The 16115-nt window shown below is 33.1% G+C and overlaps 1 non-coding gene across 1 annotated transcript; it reads right to left on the minus strand.

Annotated features, from left to right (window-relative positions):
• Nucleotides 1-3291: 3291 nt before the first annotated feature.
• On the minus strand, nt 3292-3364 carry Trnav-cac. The gene has a single exon. It is a non-coding gene; the product is annotated as a tRNA-Val (tRNA).
• Between the last annotated feature and the right edge of the window lie 12751 nt (nt 3365-16115).

Genomic DNA, 16115 nt, shown 5'->3' on the forward strand with positions numbered 1-16115 from the left:
TTGACATTGGATCGAGCTAGATGTGCTTTCTTGGGGAGCGGAGATCCTTTGCCAATCCATTATGATAATTGAACTTATGTCTCAATGTCGTAGCCGTAAACCCAGCTTTCGTCGCCCGTTATAATCCTTTGAATGAATATTTCATCGTCATTGGATTGTTCAAGGAGTTCTTTCTGTTGTTCGATCATCAAATAAGGACCAAATTCTGCTGCAACTCGATGCATGTTCAATTTATCAGTCAAAATTTCATGGCATAGCCAAGTTGAGATGCTAACCTCTTCTGCAATTTCTCTAGCAGTCAATCGGGGATTTGCACGCACCAGATCTTTGACTTTCTGAACGTAGGAGTCATCAGTTGAAGTCGAAGGCCTTCCTTGGCCGATGACCAATTTTAAACAGTGAAAACCATTCACAACATTGCGTACGATCCAGAGCATCATCTCCGTAGGCTTGTTTGAAAAGTTTTCCCCAGTTTCACGCAAAATTTTACATTGCATCGTATATTTTAAAAATCGTCACTAGCACTTAAACACATTGCACTCAAATAGCAATATCACGAAAACTAAATGATCAACTATCCAAGAATATGTGGTTTCAGAGGAGCTTATGCGCAACGGAATGCTACCTACCGCATATAACTATATATATATCTCCATTAGCGCGTAATTCAAAAAGTTCGGTTATTTTCTGAACAGACCTCGTATATTCCATGGGGTAGGCTCGGTTTTTTTTATATCTATATTATGATGGTAGTTAATGGATGCCTCCTGTGACGTTTTTTTTTTTTTGGAACAAATTTTTGGGAAAATTATATAGAAACTTACTATATTCAAAATCTGACTACTATCTGCATTATTTAAAATAAAAAATGTTAGATTTCATGAATTTATAAAGCATTCTTCTACACAGCCTTAAAGTTTTAAATTTATTAAGTTTCTGCTTCATTAACCTTAATCAATATGGTTTAACACTTCATGTCAAATTTCATGAATACAGAATTGTTTTTGTACTGGCTCAAAGTTTCAAATTTATTAAGATTCTGGGAGGTCTTGGAAATATCTTGGAATGAAAAATTAGCCAATTATCTTCTCTTCTGATTATAAATACTGAAAATAACTTTAATAATTCGTTGTGTTTTTATATAATATACATATAGGTATGTATTTATTAAAACGATCTTTTTTATTTCTAAATTTAGTCTTTAAATTATGTGAATTGAGTTGGGCTGAATTAAAATGTTCAAAAATTGTAGTTGATAATTATTTCACGGCTAATAATAAAACCATAGTACGTGTATAATACAAAACAGGAAAGACGTAGGCTTTTTGTAAATAGTTTTTAAGGGGATGCAGAACTAGGTTTTTCAGTAAGATAACCACTTTAAAATGAACTAAATTTATTCTGCCGTAGCCTATAAGAGTGGAGCAAGATTTTGTTTTTTTCGAGAAATTGTTTCGTTGCTCCTTTATATGCAAAACAGATGTAGATATTACTTACTTTTTTTTCAAAGAAAATATAAAAACTCTTCTATGCTACAAAGTTTATCATTGCAACAAAAATTAAGAACGGTATTTCTAAATCAAAGAGAACACTTTTTTATTTAAATATTTACCTTTTGCTTTTGAGATAGAGGGCGTTAAGTTAAAAAAAAATTATGTCTAAACAAATGATATTGAAACGAAATCTTAAGTGTGCAGTACATGAATAAAATAGTAGGATATGGCCTCTTGAACTTTTCTATACAGTGTGAGTCATTAATAATGGTACACAGCTTAATGGCAGATCCTTAACCTCAAAATATAGTGATTGAGCCAAACATGCCTTAGCCAATTGTTGCTCCTTTTCGTTCTACAGGGTGCTAAAGTTAAAAATATATTTTTAACTTTTTGCTATATTTTAAGTACCTATGTATGGATCGATTATTTTGAAAATTTGTAGTTTTACGTTTATTGAGGTAGCAAATACGAATATGCAAACAGTGTTAGTATCACTTCTAGGGGGCGCTAGTTATACTATCCTATCAATGTAAAAATACATATTTGTAACTTTTTATATTTTACAATTTTGAATTTTTTAACTAGATATTATTGAACTACGTTTAATTGTAAATAAAAAAAAGTATACTTGTTATAAATCAATAAACTCAACCATTTTCGAGATACAGGCGTTTTAAGCTTTTGACATTCAGCGGGAATTAACTTAGAAAATTAGCAGGTCATAAGATACCAAGCCTGAATTAAGAATTAAGACAATTACAGCAACTGAATTTTTTTATATGCATAATGTCTTAAGAAATTATTAATCATAAAAGATTCTCGAGGCAACCACCTTTGACTTCAATGCACTTATTTAAATTTTGTATGATGTCAAAAAATAAAGTTCTATGTTGTTTGATAAGTAATATGAACTGATTCTTGAATATTTGTCCACAGTTGTTCTTGACTATTAATAATGTCTTTGTAAACTAGATAATTAAGATAGCCCCAAAAGAAAAATCCAGCAGACTTAAATCAGGGCTACGTGCAGGTCAAGGTACTTCGCTACCGCGTCCAATCCAACGTTGCGATATAATTTTTTTAATTTAATTCCCGCCAAATTCAAAAACTTAAAATGTTTGTATCTCGAAAATGGTTGAGTTTATCGATTTGTAACAAGTATACCTTTTTTATTTACAATTGAATATAGTAAAGTACAAAAAGTTAGACATATCTTTACATTGATAGGGCAGTATAACTAGCGCCCCCTAGACGTGACCTCAACACTGTTAGCATATTCGTATTTGCCGCTTCAAAAAACGTAAATCTACAAATTTTCAAAACAATCGGTTCATGCGTACTTAAAATATAGCAAAAAATCGAAAAGAACAACAATTGATTAAGGCATGTTTGGCTCAATCGCTATCTTTTGACGTTAACAATCTGCCATTAAGCTGTGTACCATTATTAATGACTCACCCTGTATGTACATTATTCAGGTATTAATGTAAGGCCTCCTGTAATTATTTTTCATTCTCATTTGACGGACTTAAGTGCTGTTATGTTTTTTAAAACAAAAACATAATCATATTTGAAAAAATAAAAGTGGTCATGCTTATTCCACCGAAATCATTTACTAGTTAGTAAAATAAATGGTTAGATTATCTAATTGTTGCTTAGGAATTGAGAAGTACTCTTAAATTATTAAATTGTAATTTAAGAAGCGGAAATATTTCTCTCCTATGGGTATCGTTTTATAAATTAATTTCTGCGACCTACACATCAAAACAGTAAGCTGCATAAAATAAAAAGAAAGTGTTTCCGCCCGGGATCGAACCGGGGACCTTGTGCGTGTGAAGCACACGTGATAACCACTACACTACGGAAACTTGTACAAATTTTGATTTGTTTGCAATTATTTATAAATAGGATGAAGAAATTATAAAACAAAGTGTAAAGTCTACTTCTAAATAAGTGCGAAGAAGTTTAGGAAGCGATTTAAAAAATTAGACCTAGAAAAATCTTCTATTACAAATTTAAAAATGAAAAAAAATTGCTTATTTGTATAAACATTAGGGAAAAAGATAATGAAAACAAATATTACGTAACCTCGAATATTTCAAAGTTTAAGATGTCTCTATTCTATTTCTGAAGTTTGACACTTTGGATGCGAATGCATGGCGTCGAGATGCAGGGGGGGCTCGGTACTCATCATGGACTGTAGTTGACTAGCATTGAATTATACCAGCATCCAACAAATAGCTAGTAATTAATAAATTATCTATAAGAAACATTCAAAATCATGTATCTAAATGTTATTAATTGAAAAACACATACCTGACATCTCCAAATCGTTAAATAATGTAATATTTGAAAGAAATGTTTTATACTCTTGTTGTTCTGACATCACTTTTGACAAAAACTCAACAATTTCTGCATTGAGTGCTATTGGAAACTTACGGTGAACATACTCCATCGATAAAAACGTTTGAGTATTGGTTTTGACATTTTAGAGGTGGTGATTTCTATACAATTATTGACAAAGAACGCCCTGGTCATCATAATCATAAAACATTTTTTAAATATTAATTACTTTATAATAAATGTTCAATGTTTTGTTCGTTTACTTCAATACATTTTTGTAGTTGAAGGATTGTTTCCCGTTGAACGTTTTCAATTACCTCTGCTGGAATAAATCTTATTTCCTGGCGTATTTTCTGTTTCAGGTCATCAAGATTATTTGGTCTATTCACATAAACTTTAGATTTCAAGTAACCTCATAGGAAGAAATATAAACAGGTTAAATCGGGTAACTTTGGTGGCCACTCAATAGGACCTTTGCGTCAAATCCATTTATTAGGGAAAGTTAAGTCAAGAAATTGTTGAACAGCAATTGCAAAATGAGGTGCTCCATGGTGTTGGAACCATATGTCATTATGAGGAATATCTGGATCTTCTGGATTAGGAAACACAACAGCTAAAGCGGGGATGAGTTGAAATTGAAGAAAGTCTAAGTAGTGTTCTTCATTTAAATTTTCTCCAAAAAGAAAAAAATAAGGTGCTAGTATTCGGTTTTCGACAATACCTGCCCAAACATTTATTTTTTGACGCTGCTGTGTGTGCCAGACTTGAGTCCAACGTGCCCATTTAAACCAAAAGTAGCCTCATCAGAAAAAATTATCTTTCGGGTGAAATCTAAGTTTTGATTATTGATCTCACAATCAATTATCCGTTCACAAAACTGCGTTCTTCAGTCAAAATCGTCTTCTTCAATTATCATGTTCATGTATCAATTGAACTTTATAGGGATGATATTTATTTTTTCGGAATATTTGTGACACAGATCCCGATAGTCGAGGAAATAAAGTTCAAAAAGAGTCGAAATCTACGAAATTTTTCGATCAAGTCATATCAAGATGGGGTTTTTTGCATTCGCGTTGCTACATTTTTTTCACATAATTATAGAAACCGAATGCGAAAAACCCAATCTTGATACGACTTGATCGAAAATTTTCGGAGGTTCAGTGCTTTCTTTCCTCGACTACGATAAGAAATTACAATTCCTGAAGATTGTCCTAACGGCTACAAGGGGATTATTTACAGTTTCTAGTAAAACGTCTAGTTTAGAATCTTCTGATATTTCTGCTGGTCTTCCTTTAAGTAAATCTGTAACGTGGAATTTCAATTCAATTTTGCTGACAGTAGATCTAATAATTGGAGGTCGATCAGATGAATTACATTAAATAAATTACACACTTCTTGTTGAGTAGGCACTCTGTCTCCAAAACCAATCATCATACTTCAATACGTTATTTCTCAGATAAATGCATTTTTAAAATGAAACGTACAAAATGACACTGACAAACTAAACACCAGTGATAGTTTGGTATCTATTGCACAAAATAATACATCAAAATGATCTAGGGGTCAAGAAATGAAAAACGATTTATACAAAGAAAATTGTTTTGTTTAAGATACAATTTGGCATACCAGTTTGTTTTTGTTCGTTTTTAAAAAAATGTTCAAGGTTGTTCAATTTAAACATTTTATTTAATTACTTGTGTGTATTTCAAAATATAAATTTTCAAACGTCATTATTACGAAAACCGCTGATTTTAGAGATATGGTATGTTACACAAAAAATATTCAGAATTTACAGTACAATTCAAAAATGGCAGAATATATAGGGTATTCTATGATGATTGCGTATGTTCTTCTTGAGATACCCCGTGTACAATTTTCTTGTCAAAAAAACCGCAACTAAAAATATTAATCGACGTGTTCGAGCGTTTTTCCACAAAATAATTACCTGAATTTTTAACGAATTTGTACCTTTGAACGCGCACTGTATATATTAATATTGGCTTGTACTTTTATTTTACTTTAAAAGGTAATTTTTTATAGTAAATAATATGATTTTTTGAGATGAGAATATTAATTAAGGTAGGTAGGATTTAGCATGTTTATTGGATGTTGTGGGTGTAATTCAATGCTAGACTGTCCCGCAGAGTAATTATTCCCTACAATATCAGTTGTTTTTAATTATCTTTGATCAATTTCAAATCAATCAAGTCTAAAAATTTTCCTAAAATTATGAAAAAAGCGAAGGGATAATTTCTTTGCAAGTTTAATTAATTATTGTTGTTTTTTTGCAACCATAATATTTTAGATAATTATTATTAATTAATATGTTTGAGACATAAGACATTTACTACATATTGTAAGTGTAATTCAATGCTAGACGAGGCTTTAGTCAGTACAGTACTTGTTTTCTTCGTTATTAATTGATTATTATTAATTAAATAGTTGATCCTTGAAGTTGGTATTTAACATAACTAGATGTTGGTGTCGATGAGCATATACATACGACTGCATCAGGTGAACATTTTATTAAGATTTACTGAAACTTGGTTTAAGAAAAACTTTTAAAATAAAGTAGATTGAAAGATATTTAAGATGAAAGTGTTTGTTTGTGAAATTGTTACATTACAAACATTAGATTTTTTATTTAAAATTTGAAATAATTCTTAAGTCCTATGTGGACTTATATTATTTCTTATTTCAATTTCGAATGGAAATATTTATCATTAATTATTTTAATATCGTATGTAATACATGAACGTTTGGTTTGTGGTACTAAAATATAATTTAAAAAATACAAAAATCTTACAGCCTAAAATGAAAAAAAAATTGTAGAATGTACTGATAATGTACAAATAACGCTTTAATGTCACATTGGAAATTTACAAAAATTCTGTAAATATACCGAAATCACACTTTTTTGTAAAATTACTGGTAAAATAAAAAAATGTTTGCAGTTTAAACGGTTAAAGTTCGATTGTTCCTCAATAAGAACAAACATAAATATTCCATCGATCTCGTCTCCCTGTATATGGCATTTCTAAACAGTTAAACACTGACAAGAAGACACTGGAGGCGATTGGGCGATCTGGGCCACACGCATTGGGAGGACGGGGGCGGTTGTCACACACACACGACTGGTCTTCTAAAACTAAAAGAAAGAACACTGACTAGAATATTCAATCAAATCAACTTACCCAGTTCTTTTATATCATCAAAGTAGTCGCGAAATCCCAAATATGTGACCCCTTTACCGATCATAAAATAAATCCTTACTTGAGTCGGATGCTTTCTTGATCATAATTAAATGAAGTTATTTTAAACAGCGAAAAAGCGTATTTCTACTTGTATATTTCACTAACAATCATAATAGAATAGATATAAAAATAGCAAATTTAATTAGATTTAATTAGAATTTTATGAAAAAATTTGCGTTTGTTTATGTATAATTGATCTTCAAGTAATTAATGTGTAACATACTTCTAATCTTTAATCATATTTTGATTTTTTTTAATTTTATTTTATTACAACACAAATCATTAAAATATTTGACTCTGTATGTTGAGTCTGAATAAATAATTGAATGAAATAAATTCTGCTGAATTTACTATAGCAGTGAGCCTTCAATTTGTATGGGTATATGGTCATCGATTGATCGATTTATTTCCATGTTCAGAAAAAGTGCCCATTATAAATTCTCCATCCTTAGAAGGAATTCGAGGATAGAATGACTCAAGTTTCGTCTATAACAGTGTTCTAGACCTAGACCGCCTTTTTCAAATTTTCTTATTTCTTGAGTTTCTTGAGAAACCTTTGCCTACATGTGAAAATGGTACAAGATAAAATTTATAAAACTAAAATTCATAAAATGCTGACAAGCCGTCTACGTAGGATTGGAAATTATGGAAAATTTCGATTCCCTGTAGGAGTTCTTCACCAGTTTCTTAGAACTGCAGATAATGAAATTTGTCTAATTTTATTATATTTGTAGTTAACTAGATACAGAACACTTTAGTGAGATTAGATACTATTAGATAAGTGTCCTAGAAGCTAGCGATGCCATTTTCCTTACACCTGGCTCTTTGTGGTTCTGAAAAAATACTAATGTAATGAGCTTCATTAATTTCTTCAATAACACAGCGCCACAAAAAAAAATGGAAAAATAGTCTGAACCGTGGACTATTTCTCAGTATGTGATCCACTGATTCTGAAAGTTATTATTGGAATTAGAATTCCCAGACCAATTCGTGTTTTCATATTAACATCAAAACACTCATCTAAAAAAAGGTTTTCGAGATTTCAAAGTGTGATCATGAGTTTTTGATTTTTAAGGGTTGAAATATTGTAATAAATTATTTATAGTACCATAAACTATTGAAAATATTTCTATTTATAATGTATGTATGCGCTATAAAAAATATTTTAAGGTCAAATGAACTATTAATTTTATATTTTTATCATTAAGGGTGGTTTTTAAGGGTTGGAACTTTATAAAAATAACGTAAATTATAACCCACAATATAAAACAATATTTATTCTATATATTAAGATATGATTTTAGTCTATCGGTGCTATACCTATTTTTATATTTATCCAGTTTTTTAGCATAAGGGGAGATTTTCATCCCCTAAATATAATTAATTAAGTATATGTAACTTTTCATCTACAGGGTGAAATTAGCTTAATTTCAAATTTTCATAAAAATCGGATCTATCCGAAAGTAGCAGTGGCGTACGGTCGGGGGATATATCCCCCCCATGAACTCAGGTTTATATGCAGGTGATAGCCAAGACGCATAGATTTTATTTTGTAATGTTTGAAATTAATATAAAATAACCTTATTCATTAATATATTTTTTATTATATCCCCCCCCAAGGTCAAAGCAGCGTACGCCACTGGAAAGTAGTAGTAGATTTTACCCTATTTTTCTCTTCGTTCCCTGGATTACTTCCATAAGAAGATCAGATTGCAACAAAGAAAACAAAAAAATATTTAACCAGTAATATACTACTTCAGGAAACTACTTTTTATTATGACAGCAGCGTAACCTTTCTGGAGTTCATTTACAGCAGGTATTTTGTTATCAATTTCTACTTATGGCAACATTATATTTCTCTCAGTGAAGGGTTTCTGTCTATTTTGTTTAGTTTTTGAAAACAAAAGGTACAACAGAATTTATAGCTTTTTCAAACTGTTTGGCTTTAAAATCAGATATTTGCAATTCAGTATTTCTACTCATAAGTCCACTGACCAGGGTGTGTATTCTTATTTGTTTAAAGTTAATNCATTTAAAAAAATTTGGGGGATGGCACCCCCACTTAGGGGGTTGAAGATTTTGCTATGCTTTTTGCGCCAAAGGTTGTCCCCCTCAGAAGCAAACTTTACCTGTTTTTGGATTTTGCTGAAAAGTTTATTACTACCCTGTAATGCCTTGCGGTACGTTTTCGATGGGCTACCCTATATATATACCTATTTTTATATTTATTCAGTTTTTAGCATGGCATAGCATAAGGGGTGGTTTTCATACCCTAAAAATAAGAAGCGCATATCAAGCATATATAACTTTTCATCTACATGGTGAAATAAGCTTAATTCCAACTTTTCATCAAAACCGGATCTATGCAATAGTATTCAGAGGTTTTACCCTATTTCTCGCTTGGTTTCCAAGACTATAAGTCTGCAACTCCCAAATAAAGTATTATAATAAAGGATACAGCTACTACAAAAAAGAGGTGCCCCTATAAAAATTAAATTATTTTTTAGAAAAATAATGCACTGAAAAAAAACCATTGTCTGTACCCAAATTTTGCTGTTTTGTTATGCCAAAGTTAAATATAAATTTCATTAATTTTTTATTTTTTACGTGAAAAATTATTGGAAATTCAGTTTTGTTAGATCGTACTTCATAGAGAAGTATAATAAAATTGATCTATTTTAACACAATTGGATTTTCGTCGAAAAAGGTACATTTTCAATAATTTTATTAAGTCAGTCTTGGGTAAACTGAAATTTTACATTGGGACCTTTTATTTAAAATTATATTGCCTATCTATCGTTCTAATTTGGCACTCTGTTTTGGAAAAACCCAGTATATAAAACGTCCTTTATATTATTTCATGTTACAGAATGTGTATTTTTAAACTACGATCATCCATCTACTTGTATAATACTTATTTAGACCAATTTAAATTTACTTCGTATCTATGTAACCTTAAAATTCTGTTTAATGTCGCAGTTAAATTTTTTGAAAAATTGAGGCAGCACAAATAATGTGTTGAAATTGCGAGACTGCCTACACAACGCGTCATTTGATGTTGTAGTAATTACAAGTATAAACACTTGTGTAAAACTTAGTACTTATATACTTAGTAGGTGCGTATCTAAAATATTATTCTCATTCGTTGCTTTTTTTATTACATGTATCTACATTCGTATCTTTTCTTATTGGGAAACTTCAAAGATGAAATTGAAGTAACCCATTTGGAGTTAATGTTAAATACCGTTATGTGATTGCTAAATACATTACAGATTTACGACGAATCGTTAGGTGTCTGATATTGTGATTCATTCTTTATTTCCTTCTCCTTATAAACAGCCACCCATCAAACTAATCGAAAATTAATTTCCTCAAACAGTATATGTTATGTAGAATTTACTTGATTTGACATATGATGAAAATATATGGTGAATGATAATAATTAATTTACAAAATGATCAAGGCTTGTAATGCTTAGTCTTAGTATACACTTGTCGGTATGTTTTACGAAACGTAATAATTATATTGAATCAAACTATGACTCGTATACTTATTTTTAATTCTAATAAAACATTTAGAAGAAATATTGTTGTAGATTACTGTTACAGTACTGGACCAATTTAGGTAGGTTAGGTGGACCACCACTTTTCTTCATTTTTAGCAAATCCACCTCTCTCTGCATTATAAATTGATGAAATACAAATTAGTGGAGTAACAGGCTATACATTACACAGCCACACAAAAAATAAAGTTGTCTGTACTATTCATGCAATATATATGTTATCCGTAGTATGTTTGCCTTCTGATTACGTATCCGGTATCAGAATTGAGCTATCACATCATAGGAATTTCCTAACCTCAAAAAACAGGTCAAAAATAGAAAAAAGTGATAGGAAAAATAACGAGCGTTCAAATAAAAACGTGGTCGAAGTTGGCTCTGACACATTGGACGTAGGGAGTAGCTTATAGCGATCAACTTAACCTCATTTCTCAACGAGCTGTACAGCAGCTGTCAGTTTCAATAACGTTAATGACTATATAACTTTATTTTAAAGAATAATCGTGATAACAATAACAAACAATTAAAGGAGCTGCGGAAAGTGTCCCCCTCCTTGTTATAACAATAAATTAAAGCAGCTGCTGAAAGTGTCCCCCTCCTTGTTCCAAGCACTTTTCACACCTGTTCCTCAAAGAATTAAAGACATTTTCTAAGATGCTCGGGGTATTGTTAATTTCACGAATCTTGTCTATAAGTCGAGCCTGCAGATGGTTTAAATCAGGAATAGGCAGTTCAAAAATAGTGTTTTTAAGGTAAGGCCACAAAAAGAAATCACACGGCGTAATATCACATGACCTCGGTGGAAATTCATGTTCAGCATTGAGACTTATTAGTCGATTTTGGAAAACTTCCCTCAACATATTCATCGTCTCGCCTGCCGTATGTGCCCTTGCGCCATCTTGTTGAAAGTAAAAGTTTGTAATTTCGTTTTCTTCCAGCTGGTTAACAAAAGGAGCGATAATTTCTTCTCTATACCTTTGCGCAGTAAGAGTACCATTAAAAAAAATAGGTCCATAAATCCTCCTTCGATTGAGAGCACACCAAACTCCAATTTTTTGAGCGTGTAGAGGGCCCTCGACAAAAAAGTTATCTGGTTTTTCAGAAGACCACATTCTCATATTCTGTGAGTTTACGTAACCACTTAAATGAAACCAGGCTTCATCAGAAAAAAAGGTGATATTATGAAGTTCACCGTAGTTGTTTAAAAACCATTCACAAAATACAGCCCGTCGCGGAAAATCAACTTCATGAAGTTCTTGCTGACAAGTTAAACGATAGGAGAACAAACGCAAATCTTTTTTTAACACTGTGTGGCAGGTACCGACTGATACTCCCACCATTTGTGATAAAACACGTACAGAAGTTCTTGGCGCATTTTCCATTATTTGTTGGACATTTTCTTTTAATTCTTCAGTCCGCTTTTTAGGTCGGCCGCTTCCTTCTTTTCTTGTTACACTGCCCGTTTCACGAAAAACATTAACACAACGCTGAACTGCACTTTGAAAAATTTTGTACTCAACAACGCCGGGAAATTGATTTTGAAATTCTATGAAACATTCCTCAATAGAATACTTCCATATTCCATCAATCTTGCGTCCATTTCTAAAGTAGGACTCTATGATAAACACTTTTTGTTCTTGAGAAAACACCATTTTAAACGCTTTTTAAAACGAAAATATTCAAATTGATAGCGGCGATATAGCGCTTTGACAGATGACGTTTAAGTTCATTTGCTATACGCTACGCCCTACGTCCAAATTTTCAGAACCAACTTGACCACGTTTTTATTTGAACGCTCGTTACAACATTTTTTTTCTATATTCAAATATTCATTTATGTATATGGTTAAGACCCTGCCGAACGTGAATCCGCGGTCAGAATTGATTGTTCTTTTTCTAAACTCAAAAAAAAGAGTTAATTAAAATCAGATATCACGGATTTTCAAAAAATAACAGATTCGCGCCAAAGAACCCCGCACAAAACATATGGACATTGAACACCGGTCAATTTTTATGAAACTTCGTATAGTCCTCGTTATGCTGATCAAAAGTCTCAATAGGCACGAAGCCCTACAACCTCTTACAACCCCCCAAAACCACCCCCAAAGATCAGGGTAATGAACTTGACAGATCACAAGTCAATTGGCTTACCGTACTACTATAGTTGAACCTACAGGCACCTATACCATAACTAGGCTTAAGACTATCAAGGGGCATCGAACCCTACAACCCCCTCCAACCCCCCAAAACCACCCCCAAAGGTCATGGGGATGCACTTGACAGATTATCGGCCAATAAAACTACCGAAATATTTTACTACTGCAATCGAACCTACAGCCAGGGTTTCACATCCCACAAATAGCAAAAAATCTTATGGCAGGTTTTGGTACTTTTTGTGGGTTAAAGCAGGTGTAGGATGGAATTCAAGATTGAACGGTTTCATAAGCGGTAAGCAGGGAAGTCATGTCAGTCTTCGATAAGAACTGGGGTTGATCCGACCCCAACCGTGGGATTTGGGTTGGGGGTGGGTGGTTCAATTGTCGGGGGTCGGCGTCGGGAAGTATAGAGTAGTGATCGTTTAGGTGACTTGAGATGAAATTCACGATTAAACACAACCAGTAAGCAGCGAAAAGTCACATGACAGGCTTTGGTAGTTAGTGGGGAGGGAGAGGGATGTGGGATTAAGTCTTTTGGAGATAGTAACCTTAATCCTAGTTACAGTTTGAGTGGCTGTAGGTTCGACTGCAGTAGTAAAATATTTTGGTAGTTTTATTGACCGACAATCTGTCAAGTGCATCCCCCTGACCTTTGGGGTGGTTTTGGGGAGTTGATGAGGGTTGTAGGCCTCTTAAGCCTAGTTATGCTATAGGTGTCTATAGGTTCGACTACAGTAGTGAAATATTACGGTAAGCCAATTGACCTGTAATCTGTCAAGTTCATTACCCTGATCTTTGGGGGTGGTTTTGAGGGATTGGAAGGGGTTGTAGGGCTTTGTGCTCATCGAGACTTTTGATCAGCATGACGAGGACTATCCAAATACAATGGTTCATAAAAATTGACCGGTGTTTAATTTCCATATGATTTGTACGGGGTTGGTGGGGGTTGTAGGGCTCGGTGCCCATTGATAGTCTTAAATCTAGTTATGGTCTAGGTGTCTGTAGGTTCGACTACAGTAGTGAAATATTACGTTAAGCGAATTGACCTGTAATCTATCAAGTTCATTACCCTAATATTTAGGGGTGGTTTTGGGAGGTTGTAAGGGGTTGTAGGGCTTTGTGCCCATTGAGACTTTTGATCAGCATGACGAGAACTATCAAAATACGAAGTTTCATAAAAAATTGACCGCTGTTCAATTTCCATATGTTTTGTGCGGGGTTCTTTGATATACGGGGTTTTCGGGGTCGCTGATCACTAGAGTTCGGGATTTTCGTCGGCTAGTCATAGGCGTGTTCATCGTAACCAAATAAATATATAGGTAGGTATAAATAAAAATAAATAAATTTTCGTACTCCAGCGAATGGTCGTTTTTTACCCCTTGGCGCGTTCGACATTATTGGAATATTAAAACACGTATACACGAAGCAAACGCGAAACCAATAACTGCCGTTATTACCGGTTTCGTACGATTCGCTGTAACGAAAGGCCGACGCGATGGTTATGATCATCCGACCGAGTCCTGAACTCTACTGATCACGAAATCGAGGTCAGAATAGCCAAGTTCATTTTGTAATATTTTTGTTTACTATAACCTGAGTAACCAGTCATGTTTTAACCTTCCTTTTTCGGCTATATCTTTTTTTTCTGTGAAAGATCTATTCACTGTTTTTCCGCCTAATCTCAGGTAATAAAGTTCATATGTAATTAATTAAATTTTTAAAAACGAATTTTGTAAATCTGATCTGGGATTCATGAGGAGTGATCTCGAAAACCCCCGAATATCAAAGGTATGAATCTGTTATTTTTTGAAAATTCGGGATAGTTGACCTTAATTGACCCGTTTTTTGAGGATAGAAAAAGAATAATCAATTCTGACCGCGGATTTACGTTCGGCGGGGTCTTAACCATATAAATGAACATTTGAATATAGAAAAACAAATTTTTTATATTTTTCCTAGCACTTTTTCATGAATTTTTGCTATTTTTGACCTGTTTTTTGAGGTTAGGAAATTTCTGTGATGTGATAGCTCAATTCTGATATCGGATTCGTGATCAGGAGGCAAAAATACTGTGGATAACATATCTCGCATGAAAAGTACAGACATGTTTTTTTTTGTATGGCTGTGTTATGAACTGGATCAATGCTATTGGGACAGCAGGTACATTTAGAGGGAAGCTGAGCAAAACAATTTTTCTGTATTATAAATTAATGAAATTTTTAATTTTTAGATTAGATTTTTAATACAATATGTATCTAGCAGTGTAGATTTTACTAGTCTTTCGAAAGTTTTTTCTTTCATTATTGAGCCCCAGAATTATATAAAATGGGAGAGTTTTCGATGAAATGTTTAATATGGGAAGATTTTAGAAGATTTTATTTCAGTAAATGTCCGATCCACGAAATATGTGAAATTTTTGAAATTCGACATCAATGCCCAGAAATAAATCGTCTCTCACCTAGCCAGGATTGCAGGCGAAGTGGACTATGACACATAAATAAATTTTAATGCATTAAGTTCCGGTGACACACCGATAAAGCATATCGATGGTGGCGGAGCGTCCCGCGTGAGTAAGATGTCCATCGCCGCTGAAGATGATACAATATATCCATTATCAACCCCTTGCGGTGGCGGGCGAGGGACCGGGGAATTGCAAATGTGTGCCCAGGGCATCTTACACGTTTCACATACTAAACAGACTTTTGCGATTACGCGCCATCGGCGCGGTCTCTTGCTAGGGCTCAGTATTGTAGCGAGACGGAAATGTTTTTTAGAGAAAGACCCGCTTGAGAAAATGTCGAAGTCCTATAACGCAACATCTTTTAAGTTTGTCCTTATTTAATGAATTTTTTGCCAAGGTACAGAGAAACCACATTTTAAAGAAATAACCCCTTGGGTCAAAACACTCAATCGATGGTGTTTGTTTTTATCGTATATCTAGATTTAATAAAAATAACAAGATTTTGGACTTAGTACTGTCTAGTTATAGTTGTGAGGTATTTCGTCTCAGAGGACAGATACAATCCTGCATTAACTGTGCATACACTGTGCAACTAATACGCGCAAAAGACTGCCCTTAATTCAGTAGATGTTACAATTTACCAAGCCAGATTTTCTAGGTCTTTGTAATTGTTTGCTGTGGACCAGGTCATTTTTAGAGTCCTACCTCACACTGGTGTATTTTCTGTTTATTTTAACAAAATATTTCGTATAAAAATATGGCTCTGATATTAACTTGCAAAATTTCAAACGCCTCAAAACGACTTATCAAGATAAATCAATCAATGCAGCCTATGAAAATAAAATTA

The sequence above is a fragment of the Anoplophora glabripennis genome, unplaced genomic scaffold, assembly GCF_000390285.2.
Source record: "Anoplophora glabripennis isolate ALB-LARVAE unplaced genomic scaffold, Agla_2.0 scaffold89, whole genome shotgun sequence".
Classification (NCBI taxonomy): domain Eukaryota; kingdom Metazoa; phylum Arthropoda; class Insecta; order Coleoptera; family Cerambycidae; genus Anoplophora; species Anoplophora glabripennis.